Below are 22,399 nucleotides of genomic sequence, written 5' to 3' on the forward strand. Positions count from 1 at the left end.
TAAAAATATCAGCTATCATAAATAAGATGACCCATGTGGATTTTGGCCCTACTTGCCAATTTTAACACTCCCTCTCAACTAGGGAGAACTCCACCTGCTAATCTATCTGCCAATCTGTACCATCTCTGCCATCCATGCACTGCTCTGCACTGCTCTGCTTTGCTGAACTATGAAGAAGAAGAAGTGATCGAAAATGTATCATACCATTCTCTACTGACTCGAAGTCAGTCCCAATTAAATGAGAGTGTCTCATACCACTCTTACGAACCCGAAGTCAGTTCCCATTGGTCCCAGATCAATATCAGACATCCTAGCATAGGGAGTACACGATGCGTCCATCGGTAGTACTATGGTCCCTATCCTCATTTCCCTACTCATTGGCCAGATGAGAGGTACTTCCCATGAGTCCCAGACTGCATGGGTAGGATGTCTTGGCAGGGGAAGGATGAACTACTCGTCCTACTCACATGTCGCCAAGGTGTATCAAAGGGGAAGGATGAACCTCTTACCCTGTACACAACAGACCACTGGGGGAAGGCTGAACCACTCACACTATGGTTGCTCATTGCTCCAAGAAGTACCCCAAGCCCCCAAGAACTCCCAGAGCTCAATGTCCATCTCATATAGGACCCTCATAAGAGGGTCTCTCCACGACTCCAAGTCGTTCTCGGAAGGCCAAGAATTTGGCCTTCCCCACGAGCTTTGTCAGAATATCGACGACCTGCTCATCAGTCCCAATGTGATGGAGCCTTATTGCTCCTCGTTGTACCATATCCCAATTAAAGTGGTACTTGATATCTATATACTTGGAGTGATCATGAAACACAAGATTCTCTGATAATTAGATCCCACTCTAGTTGTCATAGAAGATCACAGTGGTATCCAACACATGTCCAAACAGCGCACTGAAGAGCTTCCTCAACCAGACAACTTCACAGGAGGCCATACTAGCAGCTATGGATTCAACCTCAGTGGTGCTCAAGGCAACTGATTTCTGCTTCCTTCTCATCCAGGATATCAAAGCAGAACGCAAAGAAAAACAACATCCAAATTTGCTCTTGCGATCCACCACCCTGCCAACCCAATCAACATTAGAATAACCACGCAACCTCACATTGCCGACAGTGTATCTCAGTCCATGAGTGATTGTGCCCCGAAGGTATCTCAGAAGATTCTTGGTAGCAATCCAATGTATATGATGAGGCTCAACCATGTATTGGTTCAATGTGTTAACTACAAAACATATGTGTGGATGGGAGTTCACCAAGAACATCAGTTATCCTATGAGTTGACGATACTTAGAAGCATTTCCCAATTCAGGTGCAGCAACACTACCACATAACTTTTTAAAGTTAAGTTCCATCGGAGTAGTCACAGGCTTGCAGTCCACCATCCCAAATCTTTCCAATATCTTCACAACATATTTTCCCGAGGGGAAAATTTCACCTAGCTTTTTGCCAGACCTCCAACCCTCGGAAATAGTGCATTGGGCCTAGGTCCTTCATCTCAAATCCAGAAGCCAACTCCCGCTTACATTTGTGAATGAGAGGGTCTACACCTGTCAGAAAGAGGTCGTCCACATAAAGTACCAGAATGAGAGGTTTATCATTTTCAACCTTAAAGTAAAGGTTCAGATCGGCTTCACTTCTAGTGAATCCAAGCTTCATCAGATAGCTATCGATCCTCTCATACCAAGCCCAGGGTTCTTGCTTCAATCTATGGAGAGCTTTCTTCAACTTGCATACATGAGATTCCCTATCATGAACTTAAAACCCCTTGGGTTGTTCCACATACACTTCCTCTCTGAGTGAACCATGCAAGAAAGTGGCCTTGACATCCATCTGATGTAGGTTCCATCCTTGCAAGGCAGGAAGGGCTATGATCGAGCGGATGGTGGTGTATCGGGCAACAGGTGCAAATAACTCATTATAATCTAGACCTTCCTTTTGGGAGAAGCCTCAAGCAACAAAGCGAGCCTTGAACTTTTCTGCACTTCCATCAACTCCATGCTTGATTTTGTAGAGCCACTTAGAAGTGACAACTGATTTGTTCTGGGGTCTAGGGACCACATCCTAGATATCATTCTTCATAATTGACTCGTATTCTTCATTCATAGCATCCTTCCATACTTGTTGCTTCACGACTTCTTCGAATGATGAAGGCTCATTTTGAATGATAGTGCTCATGGCGGTCAAATATCCTTGGTACCTGTTCGGCTTCTTGCTTTCACGGAAAGTCCCCCTTGGTGCAATGTGCCTCTTAACATCTTTGAGAGTCTCCCTAAGCCATGAGGGTCTCCTCTTGGAGGAGTAAGGCTCATGAGGGAGTGGATCAATAGGATCCATAGGTTCATCAGTATCAGGAATCGTTTCGTCCTCTTTTCACCTTGATTTCCTGTGTCAGCTTCTTTGTCCTTCCTTAGGATAGGAAGGTTGTTGATCTTCCTGAGGGCCATATCTTCGTCGAAGGTGACATCATGACTTATCTCAACTTCCTTTTGACTAGCCACATAAATTCTATATCCCTTAGAATTTTCACTATAGCCCATAAAGATTCCTTTCTTCCCAGATGCACCCAATTTGCTTCTTTTCTCTTTCGGCACATGAAAATATATGGGGCTTCCAAAAATTCTAAAATGAGAGACATCGGGTTTCTTACCAGTGAACATTTCTTCGGGAGTCTTGGAGTCGAGTGCTTGATGAGGGCATTGGTTTTGAACTTACACAGTGGTATTTACATTTTCACCCCATAGAAAACTTCGGAAGGCCTTGATATGAAGCATGATCAACTTCTACAATAGAGCGATTCTTCCTTTCAACCACACCATTCTGCTTGGGAGTGTATGGCGTTGTAGTCTCCCTCTTAATGCCAACTTCTCTGCAATAATCTTGGAATTCATTGGATTCATACTCGGTCCCATTGTCAGTCCTCAATATCTTGATTTTCTTCTCGGATTGGTTTTCGATCAAGGCTTTGAAATGTCGGAACCAGGTGAACACTTCATCCATCTTCTTCAAGAAGTAGATCTAGGTCTTACGAGAATAATCATCCACAAAGGTGAGATAATCCCAAGGAGTTTATGGGCATCATGTTAGAGTGGATCAATTGCAATATGTATGTGGTCTTGCTATTACTTGAGGGGAATGGTGCCCTTGTAAGTTTTCTTTCGGCACATCCCGGACATACACCTTCATGCTCTACTTTGAACTCGGGCATACCTGTCACCATTTGTCTCACATCAGGTAGGGCCTTATAATGAACATGGGTGACCCTCTTGTGCCATAGTTCAGATTGTAGAGATGTGTCACAAGACATGGCTCCCAATGGACTTCCTACAACTTGATACAAACCTTGAACCCAAGAGTAAAAGCATCCTTGAAATTTCTTTTCCAAACACGTACCTTTTCATCGATAAAAGCTACCTTGAATCCTTTATCTTCCATTGCTGAAATAGACACCAGGTTCTTCTTGAGATCGAGTAAATATAGTACTTCTTGCAAATGAATAGTGTTACCTTGATTCAATTGAAGGGTAACATTCCCTACTCCCTTCACGGGATAGGTGGCATTGTCTCCAAGGATGATCTCCAAGTTTGTCTCCTTTTCTATCACATTAGAGAGGGCTTCCTTGTATCTGATGAAGTGCCTTGAGGCACCACTATCAATCAGCCAGTTTCCCAAAGTGTTCGGAGGAGAGGCAGTAGAGAGGGCCTATATAAGATAATACTCTTTTTTCTTATTGTTAACAACATTGGATTCATCATACCTGGAGTTCCTTGATTTTTTGGAGGTTTGGCCATTTCCTTGATGTCCTGCATTCCTTTTACCTTTGCCATTGGACCTACCATTCCTTTGATCATTGTTGTTGTTGTTGAAGTTGCCCCTGGAGTTGTTATGATAGTGGCTAAACTTATTGCAAACAAAGCACCTGCCCTTCCTTCCTTAGATCCAGGCTTTCCATGGAAATGACCTTTAGTCCTTGCATTATTCCTCCTTTAGGCATGAGCGGCGAATGCAGTGGGGTTGCTTCTTTTAGAAGGCATTTCTTGCTCCACCATTCTTGTTTCTTCTTGAATGCATCTCGACATCAATTCTTCAAACACTGAAATTCGATCATTGTTGAGTATAGTGGTTCTAAATTCATACCACTTAGGTGGGAGTCCTCCAAGGGTGGTGAGAGTAAGTTCCTTGTCAGGAATGACTTCTCCAATCGAGAGTAGATCATTCTTGATCTTAGTAATCCTCAAGAAATAGGATTGAATGTCCTCGTCCTTGCCCTTCTTAATATCCTTCAACTTATTCTTGAGAAAGAGAATTTGATTAGCGCTATGTTGCAGGAAACGTAGGGCAAGGGGGTGTTTCTGTATGGAAAAAGTATGAAACGCTGAAACGCATGTGGTACAGCCCTGAAACGCGTTTCAGGCCGTATTGCCATGTTTCACGAAACTGAAACGTGGCCAGTACGTTTCAGGGCCGTACGACTCACGTTTCAGCTTTTTACTTGTGTTTTTTAAATTTTTTTTTTTTGGGTTTGTTTTCTAATTTATTTTTAGGTTATCCTAGTGACTCCTAGTTGCTTCTAGATGCCTATCTAATGTTATGAAAGTGAACTTTTGCCCTAGTTTTGATATGCAGTTCATGGTAATGTTAAATTCTTAAAGTAAAAGTGATATTCTCCTTTATTTTTCATTTTCATCCTTTTACTTAAATTTTTAACATTACCATGAAATGACTCAGGATATTTGAAAGTGGTTTCGCCCTCATTGGATTTCATATGGAGAAAGTAGAATTTTAAATCTCACTCAAAATCCAACAGACTTATCTGTTTTTCAGGATTTCAGGATTGGGGGGATTGCAATATTTCCATTGGATTTTATCATGTACTAGGGTATGGAACTTGTATTTAATCAAGAGAATCAAGCCCTCTATGCAGGGGAGACTCCCAATAATGAAGAGCATGTAGGGTACTAGGGTATGAAACTTGTATTTAATCAAGAGCACTAAGGTCGTTCGACTATGTAGGAGGAGACTCCCAATCAAGCACGAGACAAGAAATTAGAAATTTCTCGTGCCTGATTTTGGATATTTCAATTTTCATTATGTGATCATTCATGAGTAAATGTGATGTAAATTTAGAGACTTATAGTTTATGCATTGACAATTGACAATTTTATCATAATGTAATAAATTAGAATGTATCATATATGCTTTATGATTGCACATATTTCTTAAATGTCCTAATATATATATATATATTCGCGTTTCCCCGTTTCCAAAATTTGGGGAGGTCGCGTTTCGTATCGGTTCCCGTTTCGGAAACTCGTACCCGTTTCCCTGTTTCGTGCAACCTAGGATTAGCGTTACTAACCTTGAACATGCCGACCAACTTGTCATATATCTCCTTTGGAGGTCTTCAATTCAGAGATATAGGCCACTAGATGCTTGTCAATGGAATCCCTGATAATCTTCTTCGCTTTGACTTCACCCTTATTGTACTTGGTTTTCGCAGCAGCCGGTGCATTTGAAGGAGGCTCATGGATTTTACCCTGCACATAATCCATCACTTCCTTCTCTTCCAAGGTCAAGCCAAGAGACATCTTCCATCCATGATATTTAGATTTATCATGGAGCTTGTCTTCAGCTGGGAAGCAGGACGAGGAACTCATTGAGTCTTTTGTCCTTTTCCAACTGTCTTTGGTGATTGCTCTTTCACTCTTGCTTGGGCTTTGTCTTCACCTCAACTTCGATACCATGTTAATTTTAGGCAACAGTGGTATGTTCTATGCTTTAGAGCAATTTTACTTCAATTTATTTATGAGCCCAATATCAATTTCAGTTTAGTAATCACATAAACATGTAAGTAAAATGTTGACAGAACATAAACATAAACAATAGAAGACAAGCCAAGACGAGGACACAAGATGTGGCACCAGCCAGGGACAAACCCCAATGTGGGGAAACCCTTGATCAAATCTTCTTTTAATCTTCAATAGTTCAGCAGAGAGAGATAGTACAATTTACAAATTATGATAATTTATAACAGCAGCAAAAGAGCCCTAACTAGAAAAGTCAACGCTGGTCAACAGTGCAGATTTTACCCTCAAAGATTCGGTCAACTTTTGCCTCCAAGTAGCAAGATGAAACAACCCTCCAAACAGTCGAAGTTTTCCCAGTCAAAGTCTGGTCAAACAGTCAACTTTCGGTCAGCCCTAACCACAGGCAACATTAGTCAAATCTCCTCGATTTTCATGCCTAGAATTGCAGCCTGCTTAGACAGAGATTCCTCACCCTAACCGAAGGCAAAACAGGTCAACACAGTCAAACAACCTTGCAGCAGCTTGGTCAACGCAACAAACAAAAACCCTAGTTCACACGTGTGGAGAGAGAAGCTTGCCTCGGATAGTGTGCCCAATCACAAGGGGAGAGAGAGATATGTGTGATGAGATGATGGTGAAAATGACTTGAGGTCTCCTTTTTATATGCAATGTTGAGGATGAATTGGGGGCTTGTGTGTTTGTTTTGCTTGTTGGCCGACCTTGACAATTTGTCCATAATATAAATAAATTCATATCTTCATTTGTACACGTTAGAATCAGATGATCTTTAGATCAATCCTACACCTCTCTAAGAGAGGAATCTAATAAAAATATCAGTTGTCATAAATAAGATGACCCATGTGGAGTTTGGCCCTGGTTGCCAATTTTAACAGTAATGTTGCAACACAATGGACTTTTGAGTTGACATGGCTTATCACAGGTGACAACAAGGCAAATAGTAACCAAAATAGGTGGAATGTTTGGCCTAGTCATCGTGGCGTTGGAGCTAGAAGGAAAAGGTGGCAATTTGAGTTACTATTCAATGTTGCAGTTTTTTCAAATCCTTAAGGGCATTAGAGATCTACTGCTTGGGCGTGATGAGGTGGCATTGACTAAGTTAATGTGGTAGCACAATGGACTTTTTTAGCCGACCAAGCTTATTACAAGTGACAATAAGGCAAATAATATCCAAAATAGGTGGAACGTTTGGTCTAGTCATCATGGCGTTGGAGCTAGAAGAAAGAGTTGGCAATTCGAGTTACTATTCATGAGAAAGTTAAGTCAAGTCGCTGTTAAATGGATAAGGTATCCGTTTGAAGGGTCAAATCTTGGACCAAGGAGTAAATTATGGACAAATTTATAGCTGTTATAAGTCAAAGTTAGGTCATCTTCAAATAAGTTAAGTTCCAAGAGGACCAAGTTGAATTCTAAGGACCTGTTCGAATTGTGAAGTGGAACATTGGGGTAGTAAAGGATCAAGAGCTAGTGAAATGTTGAACAACTTAGGTAGTGGTGAAGTTAAGTTAATACCTTCATTGGGAAAATACCATGTAAAGAATTATTTTTATACAAGTTGACTTAGTCTCCAACTTGTATATGACAAGTCTAGAAATAATATTTTAATGGAAGGAGGAATCTATCCATTAACAGATAAAGTTATAAATTACTAGCTCCTCCTATTTGAGGTTGTTGATTGTTAGATCATTTTATGCCATTCAGTAAAGAAACCATTTTGCAAACTCTACTATTATTGTGTTGATTCTTCTATGCCTTCTTTTCTTAGCTTTAGCCTATAATTTGTGTTTAATGGAAAAATTTGTAGGTATTGTTTGGTCACTACAAGGCTACTATAACGATCCATTGAGGGACAAACGATCACGTGGGAGGGGAAATCAAGGCCTGAAGCCTTCACCTCACCCTTAGCTACCATCATGAAGACACAATCGAGTGTTGGACAAACCCTCTAAGGGGAATCTTCAACAAGAGTGTGAGGTATTGTTGTCACTGTCGAGCGTCTACCTTTTGAGAATCTATATTCTATAAATTATAAACAAAATTACAAAATTTTGAGCCATATAATAGACAATAGACCATTAACTTATGGAATGAAATAGGTTGTCTAGCAACTGTCAACAATAACATGACCAAATAGTTATGTTTACAAAAGTGGTCATCTAAACAACAAATTACGAAGTGTGAAAGGTCCAAAACGATAAACTGAGTTAGTTGCTAAACACCTCTCTACAGAATAAGTGTTCATCAATTGTGAAAGCACCCATGTTGCCAAATGTTGTAGATGAGGGGTAGCATCACAATGCATGTTACACCACCACTTGAAAAGCAATGTTCCACCGTTGCTTATATCAAGATCCCCATCATCCTTCATTCGTTTCCTCTTGTTTAGCCTTTGCCTCTACCGTGATCCTCTAAGGACATCAATTGACACCACTGAATTTTGATGAAATTGCTTGATTCCAGCTTTAAAATATGGTAGTAAAAGCATAACATGCATGATGAATGATTTCGGTTTGAGTGAAGGGTACATTTTTGCCAAGGCCATGACAAAGGAGTTCAACTATCAAGACCACCAACATTGGGGTACATGTAGGGCTTGGTGCTCTTGATTAAATGCTAAACACATACCCTCATATGTGATTCAATCCAATGAAAATGCTGCAAACCAATGATCCTAAAATCTTGAAAACTGTTAAGTATGTAGAATTTTGAATGGGATATGAAATTTTGTTTTCTCCATATGAAGTCCGATGTGTTAGAAAATCAGAAAGGCAGAAAAATTCTCTTATGTTGATAATTACTTGTCGTATTCTTGTAGTCTTATTAACTTTCTTTATGTTCTTCTTTTATCTTCTTTTAATCATGTTGAGAAATCTAGGGGCAACAGATTAGATGATTTCTCTTACTTTGATAACTGCTTGTGATGTATTTTTACTTAACTTGATTAGCTTCTTCTATCACTTGATTGAGCCGAGAGGCTCATTCTACAACCCAGTGTGATGTGTAACTCTCTCAGTCCGTCATCAAAGTTGAAATTTTGCTATGTTGGCCCAAATATAAATTTAAAAAAATAAAAAAATCTAAATAGATATTCAAAATATTTAAATAATGTCGGTTCATAAAAAAATTTGCACGTGAAGAAATTGGATCCCTCTCGGCTCATGTTAGATCCGTATTTAAGATGGATCTATGTTGGTTATAATTAGTGTTCTTATCATCAACAACTACCAAACAATAAAGAATAATGAGACAAGTGTTGGAAATAGTACCAAGGAGAGGTTTTACTAGGCATTTATCCCTTTTAGCATAGTAGACACATTAATGACTTTTGTCTTTGTCACATTTATGTGTTATATTATGTCATGGGTGAAAGAAGTACTTAAAAGTGTTGTACCATGTACTTTTCTAATATTAAAGTCACTTGTACTTTATAAAACGACTTTATGTGTAAAGTACTAAGTGTATTTTTCTAATATTAAAGTGAGTTGAAAAATCACTTTATGAGAAAAATATAAAAATGTACACAACTTGAAAAAGGTACTAGGAGGCTTTTAAGTAATGGGGCCAATGTATGAGGGGGTCAATTGTGAGAGTTAATCACAACCATACATATTGGGATTTGGAGATTAAATCTCATCCATTGGATCCTAGGGTTAGTGATTCAATCTTTTCTAAGAGACAAAAGGAGAAAAGAGAGGCTCATTCTTCACTTCACACTCGAGAGAGCATGAGGAGAAGAGGAGAGGAGAAACTTAAAGGAGAGAAGGAGAGTTTGCTAAGGAGAATTTGCAGCTAAGATTAGAGGCCCGAATTCCTAGGAGTAGCATCTTCAACACGATTTTCAAGGAGAGTGAGGCTCGAAAATTGAGGAGAAAAGTTACACGAATTTTGAGGGACAACAACACAGAAATCAAGGAGCTGGGCACATTTTTCGAGGAGGGTTTGAGCACGAAAATCAAGGAGGAAGGAGTTCAGATCTGGCCCAAAATTTGAGGCATGAATTTCAAGATAATCACTCAATGTCAGTGCATTTTTTGAGGCTGCAGGCAGGCACAAAAGTCGAGGCAGTCTGCCTCACCTTTAGCACAGATTTCGAGGCTGCTTCAAAGGCTGCTTCAACATGAATTTCGAGGCTGATTTATGGGCACAGAAATCGAGGAACTGAGCTCTGGGAAAGTGCAGAAAATTTCTGGGCATGAAAAATTTGTAAATCTGAAAATTATCAGTGGGCACAAATTTCCAGAAATTGCATTTAATGCTTCAGCTGAAGGGAGATAAGTACTGTGTTTAATTTTATGTACTTAGACTAATTTCTCAAGCAATAAAATCCTCCTTTGAAGACTAGTTTTCCCCAAGAGGCTGTGGGGTTTTTCGGGGTCACCTTGACCAAAAACTAGTGTCTCACATGCTTGAATGCTTGCCTAAATTTTGTATTAATTTCAACTGATAGGAAAAGTGAAAAATAGTAGAAGTACTCTTTGAATGTTTACAATTAATGCATTCTGAAATTTATATCAGCATGACAAAAGATGTGGGTTGGGCCAAATAAACACATGTAAACTTGTAAAATGGGGTAAAGGGTGCAAATCATTTATTTTCTACATGGTATCAGAGCATAGTCCAGCCAAGTTGAGGCTTAAATCTTCATTTTCAGTCAGCTGATAAAGAGGGAAACAAGCTACCAAAGTCTTCAAATAATGAACCATACCTTTGAAACTTTGCCAGAAACCCAAGGACTTTAGCGGTTCAAAGGGAGGTTGGTTCTAGCTTCCAAATTTGCTTCATTTTGTTGGTTGTGGGGTCATGGCTACTGGGTTGAGAGTAGAGAATAGATTGATGGAGGCTGAAAACTTTGGCCCATTGAAGGAGAGGATCATGCTTTTACTGGAGGAGGTGGAAGTGTGGGTTGTTGTTGAAGCAACTGTGCAAGCACCCATTGATCCAACGTATTCAACAAGAAGAATGCGAAGGCAAAGAGGATCCTTCTAGATGCCATCAAGGACCATTTGTTCCCTCATGTTTCAGGGATGAGATATGAATATCAGATGTGGGAGTCCTTGGTCTCTTTGCACCAGAGTTCTAATAAGAACAGGAAGATGGTGTTGAGACAAAAACTACGATGTCACTTCTTTCCTCACCAGAGTCTCACAGGTGAGGGATGGGTTAGTTGCTATTGGAGAGACTATTCTAGAGGAGCAGTTGGTTCGAATTGCTTTTGAGGGGTTCACCGAGAAATGGGATAGTTTTATCTACAAATTGGTGGCTAGAGAGCACTTTCTTGGTTGGAGGAGGATGTGGAACGATTTCCTCTAGGAGGAGATCAGGAGGAGTATGAAAAGTGGCAACAAGAGTGGTGGGGGAGGTGAAGAGGAGAATGTTGCTCTTGCGGCAAAGGGCAAGAAGGGCAAGAAGATCAAGAAGGGGTCTTCTAGTGGAGCAAAGCAGGATAAGGGGAAGCAAAAGGCTAAGGAGAAGGACATGAGCAAAGTGAAATGCTTTGCTTGTGGGAAGATGGGTCACTATGCTGTTCAATGTCCCAACAAGAAGGGTAAGAAGAAACAGGGAGTTGCAGCTTCAGCAGATGTGGATGATTTTGCGGCTATGTTTGATTCAGAGTGTGCTTTGGTGGTGAGTTTAGCCACTCATGTCACTTCCTGTGCATGGTTCATAGACAGTGGAGAATCTTGCCATATGACCAGAGTTAGAGAGCACTTCACAAACCTTTTGGAGGATGACATTGACTTGGAGGTTGTGCTTAGCGACAACTCCAAAGTCAAGGCGGCAGGTATGGGGACAATTTCATTTCAGAGGGAGTCATCACCTCCTTTGAAGGTGAAAAATGTTCTTTATGTTCCAGGGTTGAAGAAGAGTTTGATATTAGTTTCTAGCTTGGAGGATAGGGGGTATGAGGTACTATTGTGGAAGGGACAAGTGTTGATTTATTCTAGAGGATCCAATATCGAGTCTGCTTGTGTGATTGGATCTTGCAGTGGGAGATTATACAAAGTCATGTTTCAACCTCTTCGATGTTGATTTACGGTAGCATCGGATGTGCTCTAGGCCTCAAATATTGCAGGGAGGCTTGGGTACATGTATTCCAAAGAACCCAGAAAGCGTTTTGGGAATTTCAACCCATAAACAATGTTATTAAAATAATTAATATTTTTTAATGGGCCCCTAAGTCTAAATTTAGGAAATTAAAAATATTAATGGTTATTAATCTAATTGTGGGTGTAACTTTTAGAAGAAGACGAGGATCAAGCTAAAATGATCTTAGCCATTAATTAGCTTTTAATCCGGGCCATTGAATATCAACGAAAATATTATTTAAGGAAGCTTGAGGGTCATTTGGAAAACACACGAAGAGATCAAGAGATCAAAATTTTGAAGTGAGAAGTTCGCAAGAGGAAATTTTGATAGAGTAGATTTCTTGCAGTTTAGGGGCAGAGATAACATCCACAGAGAGAGATTTTCTCAGCTAGAGAATCATCAACATAGAGAGGCAGAGAGTGATCCAGCAGCTCTCACGCAGAGGCTGGAGCAAGGCCACACAGAGGTAGCATAAAGGGTGAGAGAGAGTCTGAGATTTTGCAGCAGAGTCAGTGTCAGAAGCCGGGAGCGGAGGTGCGAGACCGGGAGGCTGAGAGCAGTGACTTCGGGTAGTAAATCGATTAGTTGGCTGGGTGACGCAGTGTCTAGAGGGGCTGATGCAAGGACTGCGTAGAGGCAGCGCAGGGCCTGCAAGAGGCACCTCATCCAGTGACCGGATCAGCTGGGATTTTTCTCAGTGATTATGTGAGGTAATCTCACAAATATTTTTGCTAGTATTTCTCTCTCTGTAACTGAATAACCCTTGAGGTATTCAGAGATGTATTTAGAATTTGCTATTGCTTAAAAATAATAAACCCTCAGATCTGCTGCACCGGTTTCCCGCATTGGGTTTTTCCAGGGACATTTGTCCAAAAATAACGATGTTATTGTGTTGTATTTTCTTTCTTGCTCAGTCTTTTGTTTTCTCATATAAATTAATTAAGTGAAGGTTGCAGTGTATGTATTTCAATATTTGTCGTAGGAAACTACAAATAACTTGTTCTTGTAAATCTAACAAGTAGGAGAAATATCATCAGTTGTTGCAGTAGGGATTCCGGTTTAGGAATTTTCACATGGTATCAAAGCTGCAGGTGGAACAAGAAGAGCAATGCTAGAGAACCTAGCGCTGAGTAGAAGAGGGAGATCGAAAAACTGCAGGAGGCAGTAGTTCAAAGCCCCAGAGGGTTTGCGCAGTTCTTAGCTGGAGGGTTGAAATTTCGCGACAGTCTCTCTCCAAGTGAGTCGACGGAGAGAAGGGCTTCCAGATCGAGTTTTTGCTGGGGTAGAGGGAGCAGCGCAAAAGCCTCAGTGTGAGGAGAGTTGGTGGGACACAGATTTTTCTGCAGGAAGTTTGCTAGGCAAAAAATCATCAGAAGATGGAGAGAAGCACGGTTGAGGGAATTTCTTCCTTAGAGAATTCCTAGCCAAGGATTTCAAATTCTCTAGAATTGAGCAGCAGCAAGGGGCAACAATTTTACTAGATCCAGCAGGGATTGCGTAAGCTAGCCCAACAACAACATAGAGGAGAGAGGATATTTTTGACATTTGTGGTAGAAATGGCAACCAGTGTGTTAATTTTAGGTATGTTCTATGCTAGAGCAATTTATTTCAATTTCTTTTCCAGATTAGCAATCACATCAGCATAAAGTAAATTGCAGATAGAACATAAATATAAATCGCAGAAGACAAGCCAAGACAAGAGGACACAAGATGTGGCTCCAGCCAGGGACAAACCCCAATGTGGGGAAACTCTTGATCAATTCTTCTTTTATGTTCTTCAAGGTTCAACAGAGAAAGTGAGAGAGATAGTACATTTACAAAAGAAGTCAATATTTTGACTTTTGATATCGCATGAGATCAGTTGAAGACATATTGCTTCAACTGATTCTCTAAGGTGACTCCTTCACCTATCAGAGTGTTGCCTTTCGTCCATTTGCTGCACATAACCGTGTGACACCATGCTGTACCATCATAGTGCTGGTCCTAGATGACTGAGCTGCTCTCATCTGTTCTTATCATCATGTTGCATCATACATCATCATGCTGCTCATTAAGCTGCATCTTCTATCATCATGCAGCTCATTATGCTACATCTTCTATCATCATGCAGCCCTATTCATCATCATGTTGCTCCTTATTGGGATTGCTACAGAGATGGTCTCTACATATTCTTTAAGCCTTGCATTTGCACCTGTTATAGATTCTGTAACATCATGATATTAGACCGTTCATTCTTGCCATCCTTTATTATGACTGAGATCACTATGCCGTGCATTTCTGTGGGATCACTGGAATCCTTCTCATCATAATTATGACGGGACTATGACTGTAGGCCGAGACAAAGAGTGTCACTTCAAGACTCTTGTCTTCACAAGTATGCCTGAGACTGTTATGTCTCCATGACAGCGTATGGATGTCTCCATGACTGTGTATAAGGTGTCTCCATGACAGTGTATAGATGTCTCCATGACCTGCATCGTATAGAGCCTCTATTGACTGCATATAACTGTCTCCATGAATGAGTCTTCATGACTGCGTATAAATATCTCTAAGGAGTCTCTATGCCCTGATCTACGCTGCCAGATCCACTCTACACGGTTTAATCTACGTAGCCTGATCTACGCTGCCAGATCCGAGAACATTACAGGATGCTGAGAGTGTCTCAACATGATTGCACCTAAAACCATGGTGCAGTCAATACCCTACTGCGGATTTTCTCTGCGGCTACCCTTTATGACTGCGGCTTCCTTCATATCAGTGCGGCTTCCTTCATATCACTGCGGCTACCCTTTATGACTGCGTTTAGGGCTGTTTGGACAGCGTATAAGTACCTGCGTTTAGGGCTGCATATGGCTGTAGTTCATCACGGCGTTTTAGAGCTTCACGTGGCTGGGAGCCTCTCCCTTCATCTGCATCTTGATGTTTCCTCCATGACTGGAATTTAGGGCATCACTTGAAGACCAACATATCACTCTTGGTGTCTCTCTCCTTCACCAAAAACCCAGACGTGGAGAGGAGGAGACTACACATGAAGAGGTGTGTATTCCAAATGATTTCAAGTCCTCTATATTTATACTAAAAATGTAGATGATGAATAGACACGACTATTGGGCTTTTGAGCCTACTCAAGTTGCTGGCCGACTTGACAATTTGTCTTATAACATAAATAAATTCATAACTCCATGAATACTTATCGGAATCGGATGATCTTTAGATCAATCCTACACCTCTCGATGAGAGGGATCCAATAAAAATATCACTTACCATAAATAAGATGACCCACATGGAGTTTGGCCCTAGTTGCCAATTTTAACACAATGGCTTGAGGGATCAGGACAAGTTGGATGGGGCATTCAACAAGAATGTCATTCCTTCTAGATGAGCATGTTCTCAAGACACGCGTCGACAACGTGGTGGCTGTCCCTGCAGATGCAGATCCGTTGAAGAAATACAAGGCTGAGATGGCGAAGGCGAAAAGAATGATCCTCGATGGAGTGAAGGATCATGTGGTCTCTCACATCGCTAGCAGAGGGATTGTTAAGGAGATGTGCGACGCCTTATGTACGATATATCAGGGATCTTCCGAGCAGCGGAAGATGTACCTTGAGCAGAAAATGAGATCTGCTCAGATGCAGAAAGGGCAGCATGTGGATCCATTCCTCACGAAGCTTTAGGAGACCCTGTGGGGCATACACCTGAAGATTCAGAGTTGGTTAGACTGGCCCTCAATTCTGTCTCAGATGAGTGCAAGTCTTTGTCCAGAGTATCCTGGGGACAGCAACTTTGCCGAATTGGGATGAGATGTGGGCAACTCTAAAACAAGAGGAGCTGAGGAGAGACTTCGTCAAGGTTAAACTTGACGGAAGCAGCAGCTGTGGGTTGAAGCCCAAGGAGGAGGAGGAGAATGCAGCACTCGCATCAAAGGGACAGCAGGAGCAGCGGAGACGTAAGAAGGACATCTCGAAGATCAAGTATGGTGAGATGGGTCACTACGCTACTTGGTGTCCCCTCAGGAAGAAGGACAAAGATGAGAAACACGATCCGAAGGCTGTGCTCGCAAAGATCGAGGAAGAGGAGTTCGCCATGAAAACCGAGATACCTCCAGGAGGGAGGTGGGCTGATTTAGAGCTGTAGTTCGAAAGAGCTACAGATGGGCAGGATCCTTGAGGAGCCCACCTCTTGGATCAATTCCTTGCTACGGGAGCCTAGATCAGTGGTAGCAGGATGGACTAGTGTCGAATGGTGCCGAGGAGTGTCGGAGAGACAGTTGCAGTGGCTAAGAGCGTTAGAGACTCAACAACGCAGAGCAGAGTTGGCAGCAGTGAAAATTTCACAGAGCAGAAGTCAGCGCAGAGAATAGCAACAGTGAGGTTCCAACATTCACATGGTATCATACTGAACATAGTTAGTTCAGTAATTTGGGATGTTTTCCCGTTGCTGATGGAGTAGTAGCAACAATTTGTAGTGCAGAGGAAGTTGGTAGTGGTAGTGCCAGCAACAACAAAAATGCAAAATTTTAGAGGGAGTTGCAGTACGGATGTAGCATTGACAGTGTGAAAATTCCTACATCTAACAATCTCAGGAATCCTACTGCAACCAACTGAATCTACTTCACCTAGATTGTAAATTACATTACAAGCTTATTTCAAATTTCTTCATGAAACATTGAAGTAAATTATTTAAGCAGCCTATACGAAATTAATAATGATTTTGAAACATAGAAACTGAGCAATGAAAATAGAAACACATAGGACACTATTATTTTTGGATAAAAGTCCCTAGAAAAACCCAATGCGGGAAAACCGATGCAGCAGCTCTGAGGGTTTATTATTATTAAGCAGTAGAAAATTCTGAATACATCACTGAATACCTCACAGGGTTATTCAGTTACAGAGAGAAATACTTGCAGAAGCTTTGTGAGTTTTACCTCACATAATTACTGAGAAATACTTGCTGATCCAACCCCAAACTGACTGACCCCCGACTTTTCTGGCTACCTTTGCGTTGCCTTTGCACAGTGTTTGTTTCAGCCCAACATCAAACTCTCTGGGTGCTGCATCACTTCTCTGGCTAGTCTATCTCTTGCCCAGGAGATTCGATTTCTGCGTCTTGGTCTCACAGCCTTGCTTCCGGCTTCTGAAAATCGAATTCCTCTACAGATTTTAGACTCCTCTCTCTCCCTCTGTGCTGCTTCTGCGTGGCCCTGCATCAGCCTCTGTGTCAAGGCTTCTAGATCACTCATTGCCTCTCTCTGTTGATGTATCTCCGACTGAGAATCTCTCTCTCCGGAAGCTGCAATCCCTGCCCCCCAACTACAAGAGATTTCTTCAATCGATTTTTCCTCCCGAGAACTTCTCGCTTCAGAAAATCGATTTCCTCAATCTCTCTGTGTGCTTTCCAAATGACCCTCAAGCTTCCTTGAATAATCTTCTCGTTGACATTCAACGACCTAGATTAAAAGCTAATCAATAACTAAGTTCATTTTTGCTTGATACTCGTCTTCTTATAGAAGTTACACCCACAATTAGATTAATACCCATTAATATTTTTAATTTCCTAAGTTTAGACTTAGGGTCCTATTAAAAAATATTAATTATTTTAATAAAATCGTCTATGGGTGGAAGTTCCCAAAATGTTTTCTGGGTTCTTTGGAATACATGTGCCCAAGCTTCCCTGCAAAATTTGAGGCCTAGAGCACATCCGATGCTACCCCAAATCAACACTCCCTCTTAGTGAGGAATGTGTTCTAGCAATATATGTTGCTGCATATTGCTTTGACTCTAAAGCATCGTCCTCTGCACTTACCGATGTTTGACATGCTGTCCACTAGCTATTGCGCTGCTGCTGCCATTGTCACTGTCAACACTCTGCATCTGTACTACAACTCCTTCTCAAGTGCTGCTGCTAGCACTGCCACTGCACTGCAGACTGTTGCTGCTACTCTATCAACAACGGAAAAAATCCAAAATGACTGAACTAACTGTGTTCAGTATGATACAACGTGAATGCTAAAGCCTGACTGCTACTGGTCTCTGCACTGACCCTCTGAACCCACTGCGTTGCTGCTGACCTTTGCTCTGTGCCATCTGCACTGCTGCCAACTCTGCGCTGTTCAGTCTCTAGCGCTCCTAGCCACTGCAATTGTCTCCCCGACACTCCTCGACACCATCCGACATTAGTCCATCTTGCTACTCCTGATTTGGGCTCCCATAGCAAGGTATTGATCCGAGAGGTGGACTCCTCAAGGATCCTGCCCATCTGTAGCTCTTTCGAACTACAACTCCAAATTAGCCCACCTCCCTCCTGGAGGTATCTTGGCTGTCATGGCAAACTCCTCCTCCTGCTTGATCTTTGCAGCTGCAACCTTAGGATCATGCTTCTCATCCTTGTCCTTTTTCTTCAAAGAACACTGCGATGCATAGTGGCCCATCTCGCCACATCTGAAGCACTTCACCTTGGAGATGTCCTTCTTTCGTCTCTATTGCCTCAACGGCCCTTTTGATGCAAGGGTTGCGTTATTCTCCTCCTCTACTTCGGGCTTTGACCCGTTGTTGCTACTGCTTTCGTCAAGTTTGACCTTGAGCAGGTCTCTTCTCACTCTTCTTGTTTCAGAGTTGCCCACATCTTGTCCCAATTTGGCAATGCTGCTCTGCCTAGGTTATCGGGACAAAGGTTTGCCACTCATCCGAGACGGAATTTAGTGCCAGTCTCACTAACTCTGAATGTTGAGTTGTATGGGCCGCAGCTGACAGCTCATCACGGGTCTCCTTTAGTTTCGTGAGGAATGAATCCACATGTTCTTCCTTCTGCATCTGAGTAGATCTCAATTTCTGCTCTAAGTACATCTTCTACTGCTTGGAAGATCCTTGATACAATGTGGCCAAGGCATCCCACATCTCTTTAACAGTCCCTTTGCTAGCAACGTGGCACACCATGTGATCCTTGACTCCATCCAGATCATCCTTTTCACCTTAGCCATCTCAACTCTTTAGTTCTTTAGTGGATCTGCATCCATCGGGATAGCTACCACATTATCAGCATACATCTTGAGGGCATGCTCATCTAGAAGGAAAGTCATTCTAGCCTTCCAGATGGCATAGTTGGAAGCCCCATCCAACTTGTCCTTATCCCTCAAGCCACCGATTGCCCTATCTTCCGAAAAATGTTGAACAACTCCCTCTTTCTCCCTATTGCATAGCTCCTAGGTTGCCTTACGCACTCCCTGATGAAGCTAGTAAGCTGCTGCTCTTCCTCTGCTGCTCAACAAATGGGAAATACTGATTTCGTCGACCAAAAATCACTGAGGAAGTATTCCCTCAGTATGCAATCTGCTTCTTCCTTTTGACGACTTTTCTGCCCAGCACTGTGTAGCTCCCTCTGCCTTGGCAAGTTTTCGATCTGGCAGTCTTACCTCTCTGTCGGCTCACTCAGAGAGAGACAACCTTGAAAATATAGCCCTCCTGGCTAGAACTGTGGAATCCTTCAGGGGATTCGAACTGCTGCTTGCTACAGCAAGTTGGCCCTTGCGTCAGTTCTAGATCTGCTCTTCCCTATTTCACATCAAACGCTCCAAAACCATGTGAAAATTCCTAGATCTAACAATGTCAGGAATCCTACTGCCACCTAGATTGTAAATTACATAGCTTATTTCAGATTTCTTCATGAAACATTGAAGTAAATTACTGAAGCAACCTACACCAAATTAATTATGATTATGAAACATAGACATTGAGCAAGGAAAATAGAAACACATAGGACAGTTATTTTTGGACAAAAGTCCCCAGAAAAACCCAATGCAAGAAAACCAGTGCAGCAGCTCTGAGGGTTTATTATTATTAAGCAGTAGCAAATTTTGAATATATCACTGAATACCTCACAGGGTTATTTAGTTACAGAGAGAAATACTAGCAGAAGTTTTGTGAGTTTTACCTCACACAATCACTGAGAAATCCTGGCTGATCCAACCCCAAACTGACTGCCCCTCAGCTTTTGTGGCTGTCTCTATGCAGTGTCTGTGTTAGCCTAGTGTCAAGCTCTCTGGGTGCTATGTCACTTCTCTGGTTGGTCTATCTGCTGCCTAGGAGATTCGATTTCTGCCTCCCGGTCTCATAGCCCAGCTTCTGGCTTCTTAAAATCGAATTCCTCTGCAGATTTCGGACTCCTCTCTATCCCTCTGCGCTGCTTCTGCGTGGCCCTTCTGGCCCTGTGTCTGCCTCTGTGTCAAGGCTTTGGATCACTGACTGACTCTCTATGCTGATGTATCATCAGCTGAGAATCTCTCTCTCCGGAAGTTGTTATGCTTTCCCCTCAACTGCAAGAGATTTCTTCAATTGATTTTTCTTCCTGACAACTTCTCACTTCAAAAAATCTCTGTGTGTTTTCCAAATGATCCTTAAGCTTCCTTAAATAATCTTCTCGTTGACATTCAACGACCCAGATTAAAAGCCAATCAATCGCTAATATCATTTTAGCTTGATCCTCTTCTTCTTCTAGAAGTTACACCCACAATTCGATTACCCATTAATATTTTTAATTTCCTAAGTTTAGACTTAGGATCCCATTAAAAAAATTAATTATTTTAATAAAATCGTCTCTAGGTGGAAGTTTCCAAAATGCTTTCTAGGTTCTTTGGAATACATGTGCCCAAGCCTCCCTGCAAAATTTGAGGCCTAGTGCACATCCGATGCTACCCCAAATCAACAAACAGTGGCAGTGTCAGCAACAGTACAGATGTATCATTTGCACAGTAGTTGGTGGACAACATGTCAGACATCAACAACGCAGAGGACGATGCTTTAGAGTCAGAGCAGTATGCAGCAATGTATATTGCTAGAGAACATTACTCGCTAAGAAGGAGTGTTGATTTGGGGTAGAATCAGATATGCTCTAGGCCTCAAATTTTGCAGGGAGGCTTGGGCACATGTATTCCAAAGAACCCATAAAGCTTTTGGGAAATTCCACCCAGAAACAATATTATTAAAATAATTAATATTTTTAATGGGCCCCTAAGTCTAAACTTAGGAAATTAAAAATATTAATGGGTATTAATCTAATTGTGGGTGTAACTTCTAGAAGAAGACGAGGATCAAGCTAAAATGATCTTAGCCATTTATTAGCTTTTAATCTGGGCCATTGAATGTCAACGAGAAGATTATTTAAGGAAGTTTGAGGGTCATTTGGAAAACATACCGGGAAATCAAGAGATCGAATTTCTGAAGTGAGAAGTTTGCAGGAGGAAATTCTGATCGAGTAGATTTCTTGTAGTTGAGGGGCAGAGATAGCATCCGGAGAGAGAGATTTTCTCAGCCGGAGAATCATCAACAGTGAGAGGCACAGAGTGATCTAACAGCTCTCATGCAGAGGCAGACACAAGGCTACACAGAGGCAGCGCAGAGGGTGAGAGAGAGTCTGAAATTTTGCAGCAGAGTCAGTTTCAGAAGCCGAGAGCCGGGGTGTGAGATCGGGAGGCTGAGAGCAGTGACTCCGGGCAACAAATTGATCAGCTGGCTGGGTGATGCAGTGTTTAGAGGGGCTGACGCAGGGGCTGCGCATGGAAGAGAAGCTTGGCAGGACAAAGCCGGTGGTTAGGCAGACGCCCCATTGTTCGGGGTGTTGCTATGAATCTGGTGGATCATCCCCATGGAGGAGGTGAAGGACGCACGAAAGGAGGTAGACCTTCGGTGTTACCTTGGGGAAAGCCCACCAAAGCTGGATTTCGAACAGTAGTGGGTGAGGACTGGGCAGGGCCTGCCAGAGGCACCTCATCCAGTGACTAGATCAACTGGGATTTTTCTCAGTGTTTGTATGAGGTAATCTCACAAATCTTTCTGCCAATATTTCTCTCTCTATAATTGAATAACCCTTGATGTATTCAGAATTTGTTACTGCTTAATAATAATAAACCCTCTGATCTGCTGCACTGGTTTACCGCATTGGGTTTTTCTGGGGACATCTGTCCAAAAATAACGATGTTATTATGTTGTATTTTCTTTCTTGCCCAGTCTCTTGTTTCCGCATATAAATTAATTAAGTGAAGGATGTAGTGTATGTATTTCAATATTTGTCGTAGAAAACTACAAATAACTTGTTCATGTAAATTTAACAAGTAGGAGAAATATCATCAGTTTATGCATTAGGGATTCCGGGTTTAGGAATTTTCACATTCGATCTATGCTAGCGCAGACCAGTAGCAGTGATTTATGCGAGCTGTGGCACAGGAGGATGGCCCACTTGCATTATGGGGCTTTCAGGATGTTGAGGGAGATGGTTACTGGGTTGCCAGATTTCATCACTGAGCATGATGATGTGTGCAGGGGGTGTGTTTTTGGAAAGTACCAATACACCTTTCTAGAGTAGTGACAATAGAGTTGCAAGTATTCTTGATTTGATTCATTCTTATGTATGTGGTCCTATGTCCCATGTCTCATTGAGTGGATATGAGTACTATGTGACATTCATTGATGACCACTCTAGGAGGAC

The 22,399-nt window shown here is 41.8% G+C and overlaps 1 protein-coding gene across 1 annotated transcript in view; it reads left to right on the top strand.

Moving 5' to 3' along the window:
- LOC149192223 (histone acetyltransferase GCN5-like) overlaps positions 1-22,399 on the top strand; it is a 413,833-nt gene that overhangs the window by 60,759 nt on the left and 330,675 nt on the right. The gene's annotated exons all lie outside the window — the stretch shown is intronic.

This window comes from Pinus tabuliformis, chromosome 2_2 (assembly GCF_031772625.1).
Source record: "Pinus tabuliformis cultivar Carrire ecotype Pingquan chromosome 2_2, CPIR1, whole genome shotgun sequence".
NCBI lineage: Eukaryota > Viridiplantae > Streptophyta > Pinopsida > Pinales > Pinaceae > Pinus > Pinus tabuliformis.